This window comes from Carcharodon carcharias, chromosome 7 (genome assembly GCF_017639515.1).
Source record: "Carcharodon carcharias isolate sCarCar2 chromosome 7, sCarCar2.pri, whole genome shotgun sequence".
NCBI classification, from domain to species: Eukaryota; Metazoa; Chordata; class Chondrichthyes; order Lamniformes; family Lamnidae; genus Carcharodon; species Carcharodon carcharias.
In genome coordinates this window covers 116,943,309-116,958,472 of record NC_054473.1, presented here as the reverse complement: position 1 = coordinate 116,958,472, position 15,164 = coordinate 116,943,309, and the positions used below count along the sequence as shown (strand labels likewise).

At 44.4% G+C, this 15,164-nt stretch overlaps 1 non-coding gene across 1 annotated transcript; it reads right to left on the bottom strand.

Annotated features, from left to right (window-relative positions):
• Positions 1-13,954: 13,954 nt before the first annotated feature.
• On the bottom strand, positions 13,955-14,061 carry LOC121280652. Its single transcript, XR_005943679.1, has one exon. It is a non-coding gene; the product is annotated as a U6 spliceosomal RNA (small nuclear RNA).
• Between the last annotated feature and the right edge of the window lie 1,103 nt (positions 14,062-15,164).

The following is a 15,164-nucleotide window of genomic DNA, read 5'->3' as shown; positions in this document are numbered from 1 at the left end:
AAAGAACAGTTTTATTGATAAAATAGATTTTTCTGGCTGTTTGATCTGAGAACATTTTCCGATGGAAAACTGCATCTTTGTATAAAGTCCGAATTCACTGTCTAAATGCTTTCCAGTAATCTAACACTATCAGTGGAAAGGAAGCTGTAAAAGACTAAAGCCGAAATCTCTGCACGTCTATCCTTGTCTCAGTTTATAATAGCCTCTGTAGAGAACAGCATGCCTGCACTGACAGCTGGACGTTGCTGAGCTCTGGACTGCTAGCCTAATAACATACCAACTATGCTATTGTGTTAGCTATGACATCTTAATCTAGGATACGCAAACACTGTCTCAGTGTTTTGTGGCAATTGGTGATTTCAGATTGGTGGCAAGACTTTCTCTTCCCGTTTCCACTATTTGACTCTGATGCTTCGCCATGGTCCCTCTGTGGCCCCTTCCTATTTTAATTTTATAAAACATCATCCAAAAATACAGCTTCAATTTCCACATGTGCGCTGTTGACACCGAGCTCTACCTCACGAACACTCTTCTCGATTCCTGCACTGTCTGTAAATTTTCACACTGCTTATGCAGCTTCCAGTGATGAAAAAAACATGACTCCATTTAAACGCTGGGGAAGCCATTTTCTTTGTTCTCCACCTCAAAAATAATTTCCTAACTATCGACTCAATCCCCTTCTTGGCAACTGTCTCTGGCGAATCAAACCGTTTGCAACATTGGCGTTATGTTTCACTCCCAGGTGATATTCTGAACATATATACGCAATGTCACAAGAGCTGTCTACTTCCACCTTCGTAATATTGACGGGCTCCGCCGGCAACTCATTTCATCTGCTCCTTCAATCCTCATCCATGCCTTTGCTACATCCGGGCTTGCCTATTCCTATGCACGCCTAGCCAGTCACTCCCTCTGTGCCCCCTGTGAACCTAAGTTTATCCAACAGTCTGCTGCCCATTTCCTAACTAATCAAGTCCCCTCACCCATCACCTCTATGCTTGCTGTCCTACATTTGTTCCTAATTAAGCAATGCCTTTATTTTAAAATTTTCAACTTTGTTCTCATTACCTGACCCATCCCTTATCTTTGTAATCTCCTCCAGACACAGAGCATTGGGAGGTAGTGAGTCCCCTCTAATTCTGGCAACTAGAACATCCTCAATTTTGATCACTTCACCATTGGCAGTAGGGCCCTCCACTTGGCAGGCACCAGGATCTGTAATTTCCTCCCTATGCCTCTCCACCTCTCTAATTATCTTTCCTCCTCTAAAAAATAACTCCTTAAATCTATTTGGTGAAGTTCTATCTCCCATAATATCTCTTTATTTGGTTCAAATTTTGTCAAATTTTGCTTTACAATGGTTCTATGCCACGTTCTGAAACATTTCACTTTCTCAAAGGTGAGATATACAACAAGTTGGCGTTGTCAATGATCCATTCGAAATTCAGCCTTTTTAAAAACTCTTATTAATTGTTGCTCGGGTTACAGGTTATCCCAATAGCCGCCGAAGAGCAGAACGGTCACAAACAAAACCTATTTTGTGGACCAACGGACACAAGATGCCAAACGGCATTGCAATGGTTTTCAGATGAAATGTTCAGCAAACATTTCATACAGTGGAAAACAAATAGCCAATGTAGTCAGAAATCAGTGAGCCTTTATCTAGGAATGTCGTCGAATGCATCTCCCGAGGATCATTTTAACAGGAACCGGGGATAATCTGTATCCCGGCTGTTCCATTAAACAAAACATATATTTCATAGCTGCCATTTCAGTTGAATTGAATGCAGATTGTCTGTCTGCAAACGCTTTTGCATTTCCACGGAAAAATATGCCCTGAAGTGTCTGGTTTCACATTGAATACAATGAATTAATGCAAACCTTAAATATATTTTATAACAGGTGCTCCAGGTACTTCGATCAGCGTGTCTCAAAATCCCACGCAGGTGACTACGTTAAGGGAGTCAGACCTCAACTTCTACTGCATAATCCCCCTTTCTCATGACAATTTAGAGGTCGAAGTAAGTTGGTGGAAACATGGTGAGAATAAATATCTGCAATAGGAGCCGCTAAGAGAACAGGCTTTGGACCAAATACTAAAGGAGGCTGTTTCCTTGAGCTGCAAAACTCGACTTTTCAGGACTCAGGAACCTATCACTGTGCAGTGATTCGTCAGGGAAAAATAATGGAAATAGAACAGGATCCCAGTTAACTGTCTGCGGTAAGTGAGCAGGAACGTCCTTCAGTGGCCAGGTGTGTAGATGAGGGTAGTGCAGTTGATGCATTTTATATGGAATTCAGCAAAGCCTTTGACAGGGTTCCATATGGAAGACTTATAAAGCAAGCAAATGCACATGGTATACAGGGTAATTTGATATGTTGGGTTCAAAATTGGCTTAGTTGTGGGAGACAGAGGGTAATGAGAGAAGGCTGCTTAAGTGACTGGAAGACAGTGTCCAGTGGCGTACCACAGGGATCTGTGCTAGGTTCCTTATTATTCGTCATTTATATAAATCACATAGATGACTATATGGGGTGCAGGATTAGTAAGTTTGCAAATGGCACAAAGATTGGCTGGGTGGTTAACAGTGAGGCTGGGTGTCTTGGGCTACATGAATATATAGACGGGATGGTCAAATGGGCAGACAAGGGGCAGATGGAATTTAAGTGTGAGGTGAAACACTTTGGGAGGAGTAATTTGACAAGGAAGTATTCAATGAACAGCATGACACTAGGAAGTTCTGAACAACAAAAGGACCTTGGCGTGTGTGTCCAAAGATCTCTGAAGTTGGAGGAGCATATTCAGGGGCTGGTGAAAAGGCATATGGGACATTTGCCTTTATCAATCGAGGCACAGGTTACAAACGTAGGGAGATCATGTTGGAGTTGTATAGAACCTTGGTGAGGCCACAGCTGCAGTACTGTGTACAGTTCTGGTCGTCACATTATAGGAAGGATGTGCTTGCACTGGAGGGGGCGCAGAGGAGATTCACCAATATGTTGCTTGGGGTGAAACATTTAAGTTATGAAGAGAGTTTGGATAGACTTGGATTGTTTTCGTTGGAGCAGAGAAGAATGATCAAGGTGTACAAGATTATGAGGGGCATGGGCGGTGTGGATAGGGAGCAGCTGTTCCCCTTAGGTGGAGCGTCAGTCACGACGGAACATAAGTTCAAGGAGAGGGGCAGGAGGTTTGGGGGGTGAGAAAAACGTTTTTACCCAGAGGGGGGTGACGGTCTGCAATGCGCTGCCTGGTTGGGTGGTGGAGGTGGGTTGCCTCACATCCTTTAAAAAGTGCCTGGATGAGCATTTGGCACGTCATAACATTCAAGGTTATGGGTCAAGTCCTGGTACAGTGGATTAGGTAGGTAGGTCTGTTGTTTCCCACGTGTCAGTGCGGACTCGATGGGCCGACGGGCCTCTTCTGCACTGTGTGATTCTGTGACTCTGTGATCGAAATGGCGAGAGATTACAGAGCTCTGGTGTTCAGAGGAACCTAGATGTCTTGGTGCATGTATTACAAAGTTTGCAGGTACAGCAATAATTCAGGAAGCTAATAGAATGTTGTAGTTTATTGTGCAGGGAATTGATTACAAAAGTAAGGAGGTTATATTTCAGTTCTACAGGACACTGGTGAGACTACATCTGGAGAATACCGTGTACAGTATTGGTCTCCTTATTTAGGGAAATATGTAAATGCGTTGGAAGCATTTCAGAGCAGTTTTACGAGACTAATGCCAGGATTGCGCCGGTTGGCTTATGAGGACAGTTTACGCTTGTATCCATTGGAATTTAGAAGAGGAAGATGCGGCTTGCTTAAACCATGTATCATCCTGCATAATCTTCACAGGGTGGATGTGGTGAGGATGCTTCCTCTTGTAATAGAATATAGAACTAGAGGTAACTGTTTAAAAATAAGAGGCCGCTCATCGGAGACAGAGATGAGGAGAGTTTTTTTTCTCTCAGAGGGTCGCAAGTGTTTGGGCCTCTCTTCCTCAAAAGACAGTGGAAGCAAAATATTTGAATATCTTACAGGCAGAGCTAGATATATTAATGATTAACAAGGAGTAAGATTTTACCGGGGGTAGGCATGGATGTGGCTTTGAGGTTACAGTCAGATCAGCCATGGACTTGTTGAATAGCGGAGAAGGCCCTAAGGGCCCAGTGGCGTACTACTGCTCCTATTTCGCCCGTTCGCATGTATGTTCATATTTTAGAGATCCCAAAAGATGGACACACGGTGCCTCCACAAATGTCGGGTTCCGATGGCGAACACTGGGGAAAGAATCTCGACCCTTCTGACAGTTAATAAGTCGATCGTATGGTTTTATTCATCACACAATTCATACACTCCCTCTTCCCAATATGTTGGCCTTGTCGTTTATCTAGCTTTGTACTGACGCGTCTCTGAAATCCAACCCTATCCACAATGCTTGATTCGGTTCCTCTGGACGATATGTCACCTCCCCCCGCCCTCCCGCCACCCGCCCAGCCGCCCCACCCGCCTCCCAAACAACTCGCCCCCAGGTAGTATTTCAGTCCGAGCAGTAGACATCGTCCACATTCCACTTGCAGTTTTAATTCTGTACACCATACAGAACACTTGTTACTCACTCGGTTTTGAGCAAAATTGTTAACCTGACTTCAGTTGGTTATTTTTCAAGTCTTCGCAGTCCCCTTAATCAGATCTACTGATTTCTTGATTATGTAGGAACGTCCTTCATTTTAAAAGATGCAGAGGCGTGTTATCTGCTAAAATCTATTACCATGATTACCGTGTCATCGACCTAAGGGTCATAAGGTCTAAATATGTTGTGAAATTGCTTTTCATTTGATGTTTGATTTGTGTAATCATTTGATAACCTACATGCTTGTGTTTCTGGTTGATAGTTACATTTTTGTATGTAGTTTCAAATATCCATTTCCTGCAACACTGATGGAGCAGTTGCCGTTACCAATAGGCTAAGTGCCCTCATCAACCTATGGGTCATGGCTCACTTGGCTGTGCCGCAGCAGTTCAATATCGGGAGGTACTAGGAGCCATTAAAACGCAGGAAGCATATTTTCCCATTATGTCTTCCGGCATAGAGGGCCAGCAGTTTGAGATGGCAGGTAAATAAGTCAGAGGCAAGTTCAAAATGGATGGGTCCTCCCTTTCACTTATTTAAAACGCAGAAAAAATCTTTCATTATTGGGTGTTAGGGATCTCCTCTATTGAGCAGGCTTCGACTGCTCCTCACCTGCGCAGGCTGAGAGGGCCTCTAAGCTTAAGTGAAGCAGTGCATTCGAGGCTTGCTGCCTCCAGGCGGCCTAGAGGCAGCGAAACTGGCCCCGCCTGTCTGAGGGAACCAGGAGGCTGAACAGGGTGTGGTACCCGTTGCTCCCGGACGGATAACCCTGCCGCGATGCCCACCCCAGCACTACCCCCAACCCAAAAGCCCTCCAAATAAATGATCTTGTGCGGGATTGACCTAGGGTACACACACGCCGACAAGCAGTGCTATTTTTATTGCCCGCCCGCCTCGACTCCCGGTGTGGTCTAATTACACGATGATTAGAGCAAGTCAACATGATTTCATCCTCCTCTTTCAACTGCCATTCCCTGAGTCCGTTGGCGATCACGGACCATGATTATGCTTGGCAAAGTACTCCAGTGGTTTGCCGTTGCCTTTTGCAGTTTTGTTCACCAAAAAACCCTGCTGCCCTTAACGCCTGTCATCAGGCGTGTTGGTAGGACTTGCAGACTGATACTCAACCTGCTTGGCCACTTTTCGAATGAACATTCCCTGACCATCACTCTCTGAATTGAGAATGGCACCTGAGCCTTCTGGCCCAGAAGTAGGCACGCTCCCCACTGAGCCACAAGACCTCCTTTTCAAAATTGGTTTACTAAAAGGAAATACGGCTTGGCAAATTTATTAGAAGTTTTTGAGGATGTAACTAATAGGGCAGATAAAGGAAACCAGTAGATGTAGTGTTCTTGGAATATCCAAAATGCCTTCAATAAGGTGCCACACAAAACTTTAGTAAGCAATATAAGGGCTGATGCAGTTGGGATAATATTTTAGCATGGATAGAGGATTGGCTAATGGACAGAACTAAGAGAGTGGATGTAAACTTTTCAAGTTGGCAGGCAATCGTGGAATGCTGCAAGGATCAGTGCGGGGACCTCAGCTTTTGACAATCTATATCAATGACAGGTTTAGAGACAGAGAGCAATGTATCAAAGTTTGTTGACGATAGCAAGCTAGATGGGAAGGTAAAATCTGAGAAGATACAGAACAGCTAAAAAAGCAATATAAACAAGATAAGTGAGTGGGCAAAAAGATTGCAGATGGAGTATGATGTAGGGAGTAGTGAAGTTAATCACTTTGGTGTAAGAACAGAACAAAAACAGAATATATTTCAAAAGGTGTGAAACTTGTAAATGTTGATGGTCAAAGAGACTTAGATGTGTTTGTACAAGGAATGAGGAAAGTTATCATTCGGACCGCAAGCAATTAGAAAGGTAAATAGTATATTGGCCTTCATTACAAGGAGATTGGACTACAAGACTAAATAAATCGAGCTACAATTGTACAGGGTTTTGCTGAGACCGCATCTGGAATACTGTGTTCAGTTTTAGTCTCCACATTTAAGACAGGATATACTTGCATTGGAGGCGGTACAGCGAATGGGAACCTGATTGATCCGTGGAATGAGGGAGTTGTTCTCTCGGGGAAATATGGGTAGCGGAGGAGAAAATGGAGTTGAAGGCCAAAATTAACCATGATGGTACTTAATGGCGGAGAAGTCTCGACGGGCCATGTGGTCGACTTATGTTCCTAGTTCGCCGCTGTTGGGGGTTGAAACTGAAGCCTTGGGTATCACAATTCACCACAATTAAACTGCGACCCAGTGCCCTTCAATGAGATCACCTAGACATGCATTCACAGTTAGTTGATTTTCATTTTTAAAATGTGTGTGAGCTTTGTGGTTCTCTGGTCACATGCTTATCAATGTAATATCGTTTTTATTGTATTTCCCTTTACAACTATTATCAGTGTAAAAACGTTGTAAGTTTGCAGTTTAAATCTGTGGCGTAGAGTTGTGTATTTTCCTGTTCGTGTTCTTTATTTTTGCATCTGTATTCATTATTTTCAGTCTCTTTCTCTCGAACGTTATTTTATAGACGTCAGAAGTCAGTGACGATCTTCGCTTCTATTTGCTTACAGCTGCAGGCGGCACTTTTGTCAAGTGCAGTCATTACTGAACACACCACTGCCATCAAAGGCACTGGTACTAACTTTTGTTGCTTCTTTGCCCCTTTTGGAATATTAATGAAGTGAGGTTTCACTGACGGAAATTTGGGCTGGATTTTGGAAGACCGTTTGGGAACGTGCAGGACTGTGAAGTATGGCAAAATGACATGGAAATGTATCGAAAGGCATATCGCTTTTTTTTGCCGCCGCCATGCTATGTTCCTAGCGCCAGAAGAGGTGGCAATTAGATTGTGCATGATAAGCCCAATCGGTCAACTAAAGTGGCCATTTAAGAGCTACGTCAAACCTCCACGAGCAATTTCCGCTCATCGGGCGGATCCACTGACGCATGGCGGAACCACCAGGTAAACGCTGACTACCTTGCAGCCGGCTCCGAGGCTTCAAAAATTAAAACAGAAAATCCTGGTAAAAACTCAGCAGGTCTGGCAGCATCTGTGGAGGGAGAAACAGGATTAACGTTTCGAGTCCAAATGGCTCTTCTTCAGAACGAGAGTTAGAAATGTGGTGCATTTTTTTACTGTTTAAGGGGGGATGGGGCAGGTAGAACAAGATTGAACGTCAATGATAGGAGATAATTAAGGAGAGATTGACAAATATGTCAAGAAAACAAGAGAAAATGATTGTTGATGGTAGTGGTAAAGAGTAAAGAAAGTTCTGATAACGGCATAAAGGTAAGATAGCAGCTGTTGAAAGCAGTACAAGGGCCAGTGCTCTGTGAAAACACAAGATAGAATTAAATGACAGGTGGTCCTGTTGGGGAAGGAGGTTTGGGGAAGGAGGTTTGGGGGAAAGGATTAAAAAAATGAACGAATACATTCTAAAATAAACTAACATAAAACGTAAAAACAAATAAAAATAAATAAATGAAGAAACAAAATTTGGGTTAAAAAGGGAGCCATGACGGAGGAGAGTGTTCATGGTCTGATGTTGTTGAACTCAATGTTAAGTCCGGAAGGCTGTAAAGGGCCTAATTGGAAGATAATGTGTTGTTCCTTTAGTTTGCGTTGGGCTTCACTGGAACATTGCAGCAGACCAAGGACAGATGTGTGAGCATGAGAGCAGGATGGTGTGTTGAAATGGCAAGCTAGAGGAATGCCTGGGTCATGCTTGTGAACCGGGTGAAGGTGTTCCACAAGCGGTCACCCAGTTTGCATTTAGTCTTACCATTGTAGAGGAGACCACATTGGGAACAGTGAATACAGAAGACCAAATTGAAGGAGGTGCAAGTGTAGCCTGAAAGGAGTGCTTGGGGTCTTGGACGGTGAAGAGAGAGGAGATGAAGTGGCAGGTGTCGTGGGAAGGATATGAGGATTTGGGGTGATGGATTAGTGGACCAGGGTCTCATGGAGGGAACGATCCCGATGGAATGTTGGTGGTGTGGCGGGGAGGGGGTAAGGGGCGGCTGGTGGTGGTATGGAGAGGAACATTTGTTTGGTGATACCATCATAATGGAGTTGGTGGAAAGGGAAAATGATCCTTTGAATGGGAAGGAGGAAAGGGGCGAGGGCCATATAAATGGCAATGATGGAGGGGGGAAATTTCGGTTAAGGAAAATGGAAGTTGCGTCAGAAGCGCTGTTTTAGAAGGTGGCATCATCCAAAGAGATGCGACGGAGGCAGAGGAACTGAGAGAATGAGATGGAGTCTTGCAGGAAACAAGGTATGAAGAGCTGTAGTCGAGTTAGTCATTCTAAACTCAGTGCTGAGGAAGCGACTAAAAGAATTCTGCAGAACGGAATATATCTGCATTTGGAGTGACAATGATTGCTCAGGGCTAGCCAGCATGAATTTGTTCAGCGAAGGTAGCGTTTGACAAATTTGATCCAATTTTTTGAGGCGGTAACCAGCAGTGTTGATGAGGTAATAACTGGACGTAGTCTACAATTATTTTAGCAAGGCTTTTGATGAGACCCCTCAGGGCAGGCTTGTCAAGAAAGTAAGGGCCCATGGGATTCAAGGCAAAGTGGCATATTGGATTCAAAATTAGCTGAGAGGCAGAGAGCAGAGGGTGATGGCCGAGGGATGTTTCTGTGACTGGAAGCTTGTTTCTAGTGGTGTCCCGCGGGGCTTGCTGCTGCGGCCCTTGTGTTGTAGTGTAAGTAAGTAACTTGATTTAAATCTAGGGGGTATGATCATAAGTTTGCGGATGACACGAATATCATTAAGGTGGTAAATAGTGAGCAGGATAGCCATAAACTGCACGAGAATATTAATGGACTCCTCAGCTGTGGAGAGCAGTGACAAATGGAATTCAACTCTGAAAAGTGTGAGGTAATGCACTTGGGGAGGGCTAACAAGGCAAGGGATTAAACTATGAATGGTAGGACTTTGAAAAGTACTGAAGGTCAGAGGGGCCTTGGTGTGCATATCCATAGATCCCTGAAGGCAGTAGGGCAGTTGATAAGATGGTGAAGAAGGCAAATGGGATACTTGCCTTCATTAGCAGAGGCATATAAGACAAGAGCAGGGCTGTTATGCTGGAAGTGTTTAAAACGCTGGTTAGGCCACAACTGGAGTATTGTGTGCAGTTATGGTCACCGTATTAAAGGACAGATGTGATTGCAGTGGATAGAGTGCAGAGGAGATTTATAGGGATGTTGCCTGGGCTGCAGGGTCTGAGCTATAGATAGGCCGGGGTTGTTTTCCTTCTAGCAATGGAGGTTGAGTGGGGACCTGATGGAGGTGTATAAGGTTATGAGGGGCATAGATAGGGTGGATAGGAAGGAACTGTTTCCATGAGAAGAGGGGTAAATAACCAAGGGGCATAGATTTAAGGTAAGAGGGGAGTTGAGGAGAAATCTTTTCACCCAGAGGGTGGTGGGAGTCTGAAACTCACTGACTGAAACGGTGGTTGACGCGCTAGAAAATGAGATTTTTGTAGTGTTGTCAGGTCTTTGTTGAACGACACGGACATGATAGGCCGAATGGCCTCTTTCTGTGCAGCCACAAGCCTATCAATATTTAAGTTCAACCAAGCAGAGGAGAGTTGCGGTAAATGGGTATTATTCGGGCCTGTGTTCAAGGAAGAAGTGGAGAGGCCTCATCCACCCTCACGCCTTCTCCTCCCTCCCAGAAACATGATAGGGTCCCCCTTGTCCTCACTTATCACCCCACCAGCCTCCGCATTCAAAGGATCATCCTCCGCCATTTCCGCCAACTCCAGCATGATGCCACCACCAAACACATCTTCCCTTCACCCCCCCTATTGGCATTCCGTAGGGATCGCTCCCTCCGGGACACCCTGGTCCACTCCTCCATCACCCCCTACTCCTCAACCCCCCTCCTATGGCACCACCCCATGCCCACGCAAAAGATGCAACACCTGCCCCTTCACTTCCTCTCTCCTCACCGTCCAAGGGCCCAAACACTCCTTTCAAGTGAAGCAGCATTTCACTTGCACTTCCCCCAACTTAATCTACTGCATTCGTTGCTCCCAATGTGGTCTCCTCTAGGGCATCAGAAGAATCACGAATGTAGGTGGGAAGACATTGGGCAAGGAGAGAGAGAATGCAGTCAAGATAGAAACAGGCTGACATAAAGGGTCTAGCGGGACACTACTGCTTTTTGATTGTGGGAAGGAGGTAGAAGCGGGCTGTGTGGATTTGGGAGGCTCTGAGATTGGAAGCTGTAGAGGGAAGATCTCTAGAGGAGCTGAGGCTGGTGACAGCGCTGGGAACAAAAGCTTTATCTTCAGTGGTGGGGTCGTGGTCCAGGAGGAGGTAGGAAGAAGAGTCTGACAGTTGACGTTCAGCCTTTGAGACGTATAGGTCACTCGCCAGACAAGAGCAGGACCACCCTTGTAAGCAGGTTTAATAACAAAGCCAGATTTGGAACTGAGGGAACGGAGTGCAGCAATATCAGAAAGAGACAGGTTAGAGTGGGTGGGTCAAGCAGAGAAATTAAGATTGTCAATGAAACATCGACAAAGCTTAATGAAAAGATCAAGAGCAGTTAAGAGGCTAGATAGAGGAAGAATGCCGGTGGTGGGTGAAAGGATTTGTTGAAAGCGGGGAGCACTCCTGACCATCCTATTCTCTAAGTTAATCCGCCTCTCCCCATTTGTTCCAATGATGCCACCTTCCAAAGTGAATCTTCTGATATGCCTTCTGCTTTCATTAACCGAGATCCCCACAACCTGCCACCCCGGCCACAAACAGTGATTCACAGTGCCCTAAACCATGACCAACCCATTTTGCGCTCCCCTGCCCCCACCCCATGGCCTCCTTTCCAAAACCCTTGCCTTCATTTTTCACCCCATCAGCCTTCGACTTCAAATGATCATCTCCCACCATTTCTGCCAACTCCAGCATGATGCCACCACCAAACAGATCTTCCCCTCGGCAGCATTCCATATGGGCCATTCCCTCTGGGGCACACTGATCCACTCCTCCATCGCCCCCAACTCCTCATACTTTCCCACGGGACCTTCCAAACAATCGCAAAAGATGCAACACGTGACCTTTTACCTCTTTCCTCCTCACTGTCCAAGGCCCTAAACACTTGACTTGCAGCTCCTTCATTTTGGTCCACTGCATTCGCTGCTCCCAATACTCTCTCCTCAAGTTTGGATGCAGACTGGCTGGCTGCTTTGTGGAACACACACCCAGTCTGCAAGCATAAACCAGACCTTCCTGTTGCTTGCTGTGTCAACACACGATCTTGTTATCATGCTCGCATGTCCGCCCTGGGCCTGCTGCAATGTTCCAGTGAAGCTAAACAGAAACTGGACGAACAGCACCTCATCTTCCGATTACGCGCTTTACAGCCTTCCAGAACTAACATTGAGTTCAACAGCTTCGGACCCTGAACTCTCTCCTCCATCATGACCACTTTTTTAACGCAAATTTTAATCATGTATTTATTTTTATTTGGTTTTATTTTTTAAATGTTATTCTATTCTTTTATTTGTTCATTTTAAAAAAATCTTTACCCCCCTAAATCCCTTTGCCCAATAGGGCTATATCTTATTTGTTTCCATGTTGTGTTTTCACAGCGCACTGACCGTTATGTTGCTATCAACATCTGCTGCCATACCTTTATTCCACTATCAGCAGCTTCTTTACTCCTAACCACTACCATTAACACTTTCTCTCGTGCCAGTGACATTTTTGACAACCTCTCCTTTGCTGTCACCTATCCCTGAGCTTCAATCTTGCTCCACCTATTCCACCCCTCCCGCCTGGAACAATATAAAACCCATCACATTTCCAGCTCTCTTTAGCTCTGAAGAAGGGCCACATGTACTCGGAACGTTAACTCTGTTTCTCTCTCCACAGATACGGCAAAACCAGTTGAGTCTTCGCAGCATTTTCTGTTTTTCATTCAGAGTTCCAACATTCGCAATTTTTGCTTTTATCTCAGGGGCTTCAGCACTTGCTGATGAAAGCGACACAGCTACGTCCATCAATGACTCCATTTAGCTGGTTTCCGTCCGCGAAGGGCCCGCATCCCCAGGTACAGCCGTAGTAATGACAACGGCTCTGAGGGTGTACGTGCATTGCAGCATCTAGTTTGAGGCTCTTGGATTGCCGCCAGACGTGCAAGGACCTCATCGGATTCTCTGTGTGATTATAGCAGAGATGGAAATTGGAATAAGTCTGCGTCGCAATTTATTTCAGAAGCTTGATTTGAGAGGATTGCTTACTGTAAGTGATTACAAATTATTATAACAAAACGAGAGTTTTTTGAGCATTTAGTATTGCGAATGTTGGGAACATTTCTGTTTTTGAAAATATTTGGAGTCTAAAATCAGTCCCTTTGCCGTGTAGAATAGGGAGGAAGAGGAATGCATATCATGTGATAACCCTGGTTCATCCCACCCAATCGGCGGTGGGGAGCCTGTTTGCGAACGTATTCAAGCAGCGAACTCGCCTCTAACTTCTGTTTTCGCCCAGCTACCTTGTCTGCGTCGTATTGCTGCTTTTAGCACGTATAAAACGCAATGACGTAATGAAACAAGCGAATTCGTGTTTTCTGCTCGCTTTACTTTACAAGTATCTCCCAATGTGTACCAGCGTCAGCCTAAAAACAGATCAGAGAAAGCAAGGCCATTAGCAACACCAACATTAATGCCTCAATATCTGACTTCGATTGCATTTTCAACCTCTGGAAAGTCAAAAAGCTGCAAAGGCATGGCACAGGCCATCTCATAGCACCAAATAACTACACTTGGTAGCAGTTGCATGAAATTAAATTGCATAAGCTTTCACCTTGATTGTTTGTAAAGAAAATATATATTAGTTCATGCAAGGCCCCAGTCTAACTTTCGACAATGGTATCCTTGCGGGCTCATGAATACAAATTATTCAGTTTGGATCAATGGCGCTGCTTATCGAGTTTCAGTCCCTCACATTCAGAATCACTGTGTCCGACAGACAGAAAGTTCAAATTCGCAGCGGTAGGGCCACGAGAACGAGATTAGGTTTTGTTTGCAATTGAATTACATTCTAGGAAGATACTGACATAAAGATATAGGATGATAAGTAATCATAAACATCCACTTGTCCGTCCTATTTGTTGAACTCCATGATAGCCCTTCTCCAAATGAGTATAAGCTTACACCACAGGACGGCTATGCTTTCCTTCCTAGGGAATAAATAAGAAGAGCTTTAGTCAGGCAGCCTTACTCTGGTTGTTTATGTTATTACAGCGTCTGCTATTGTCAGTGTGCGAGGTAGAAATGTTTTGTAAGTCTAAAATATGGAACGCTTCACGAATTTGCGTGTCATCCTTGCGCAGGGGCCATGCTAATCTACTCTGTATCGTTCCAATTTTAATATATGTGCTGTCGAAGGGAGCACGTGTGCGAGGTAGAGACTTACAGACAATTGAGAATACGCTGATTAGACATCTGTTGAAATTTTAACTGTCTATTCTAAAAGCTCCTGAAATCATGTTGAACCGATCGAGAAGTTCTTTATTCGTCTTATGTTTTGTGTTTGTTTGTGTTTTTTTGTGTTTGTTTCGAAACCAGTTGGATGTTGAAGCAAATAAACAGTCTCTGGGCGCCTCACCATTGTTCGTTTGACAGTTCGAAAATAAAATGCTGGAATATCAGACATTACTCAGAAGCACAGAAATGCAGAGACACATGCATACGAGCTGACAGACATAGGGACAGGACCTTTCTTTCCTGTACAATCTAAAGTCCATCTGAAACTTCAGTCAGCAGTCACCCTCCCACAATAATGTGTCACCCCACCGAATATTTGAAGGAAAATACCAAAAGAGACAAAATACAAGGAAACAGGCGACACGAGTGTTTGATTACGTAGACTTGGAGAATTTAGAATGTGTATCTTTGTGCGTGTGAGAGATGCAATGAGAAGATTTCTGAAGAGGAAACCAGGGAAGAGAAATAGAAACAAAAGCAGAGAAAAAAAAAGACTTAGAGAAATTGAGACATGAAGACAACAGGGAGATCTAAAAGGGATCGTTCATTCTGATTTACCATGTACAACACCACCGATACATTCTTACAAACGTGTGCAGCTTTGCTGAGAAGCCAGCATTCCCTTGACCCTGACATAATTAGATAGTATTGCAAAGGTAAAGGTTTTTGTTACGCAATAACACGTGGTATTTCAAATGTGGTGATGGGGTAATGACATTTCACAGGCTGTTACAATGAAGCTAAAAGGCATACCATTTCACCGCAGTAGATTTGGACCTCGTCATGGGGAGATCTGTTACTATGCTATAAACAATCTGTGTTTAGCAGTTATGTTTGAATGGGCTAAGAGCTTGCTGATTCAATGATGATCTGGCATATTATCGTGCTGTTTTTATTTAGTGGGACTCTCAAAGCTCGAAATGATTAATTTCATTGCATGTAAATGTGATCAGCCTACAAAACCGGCGATGTTTGAAAGCGGGCAATGTGTCTTTGCAAAAGGATGAGGCG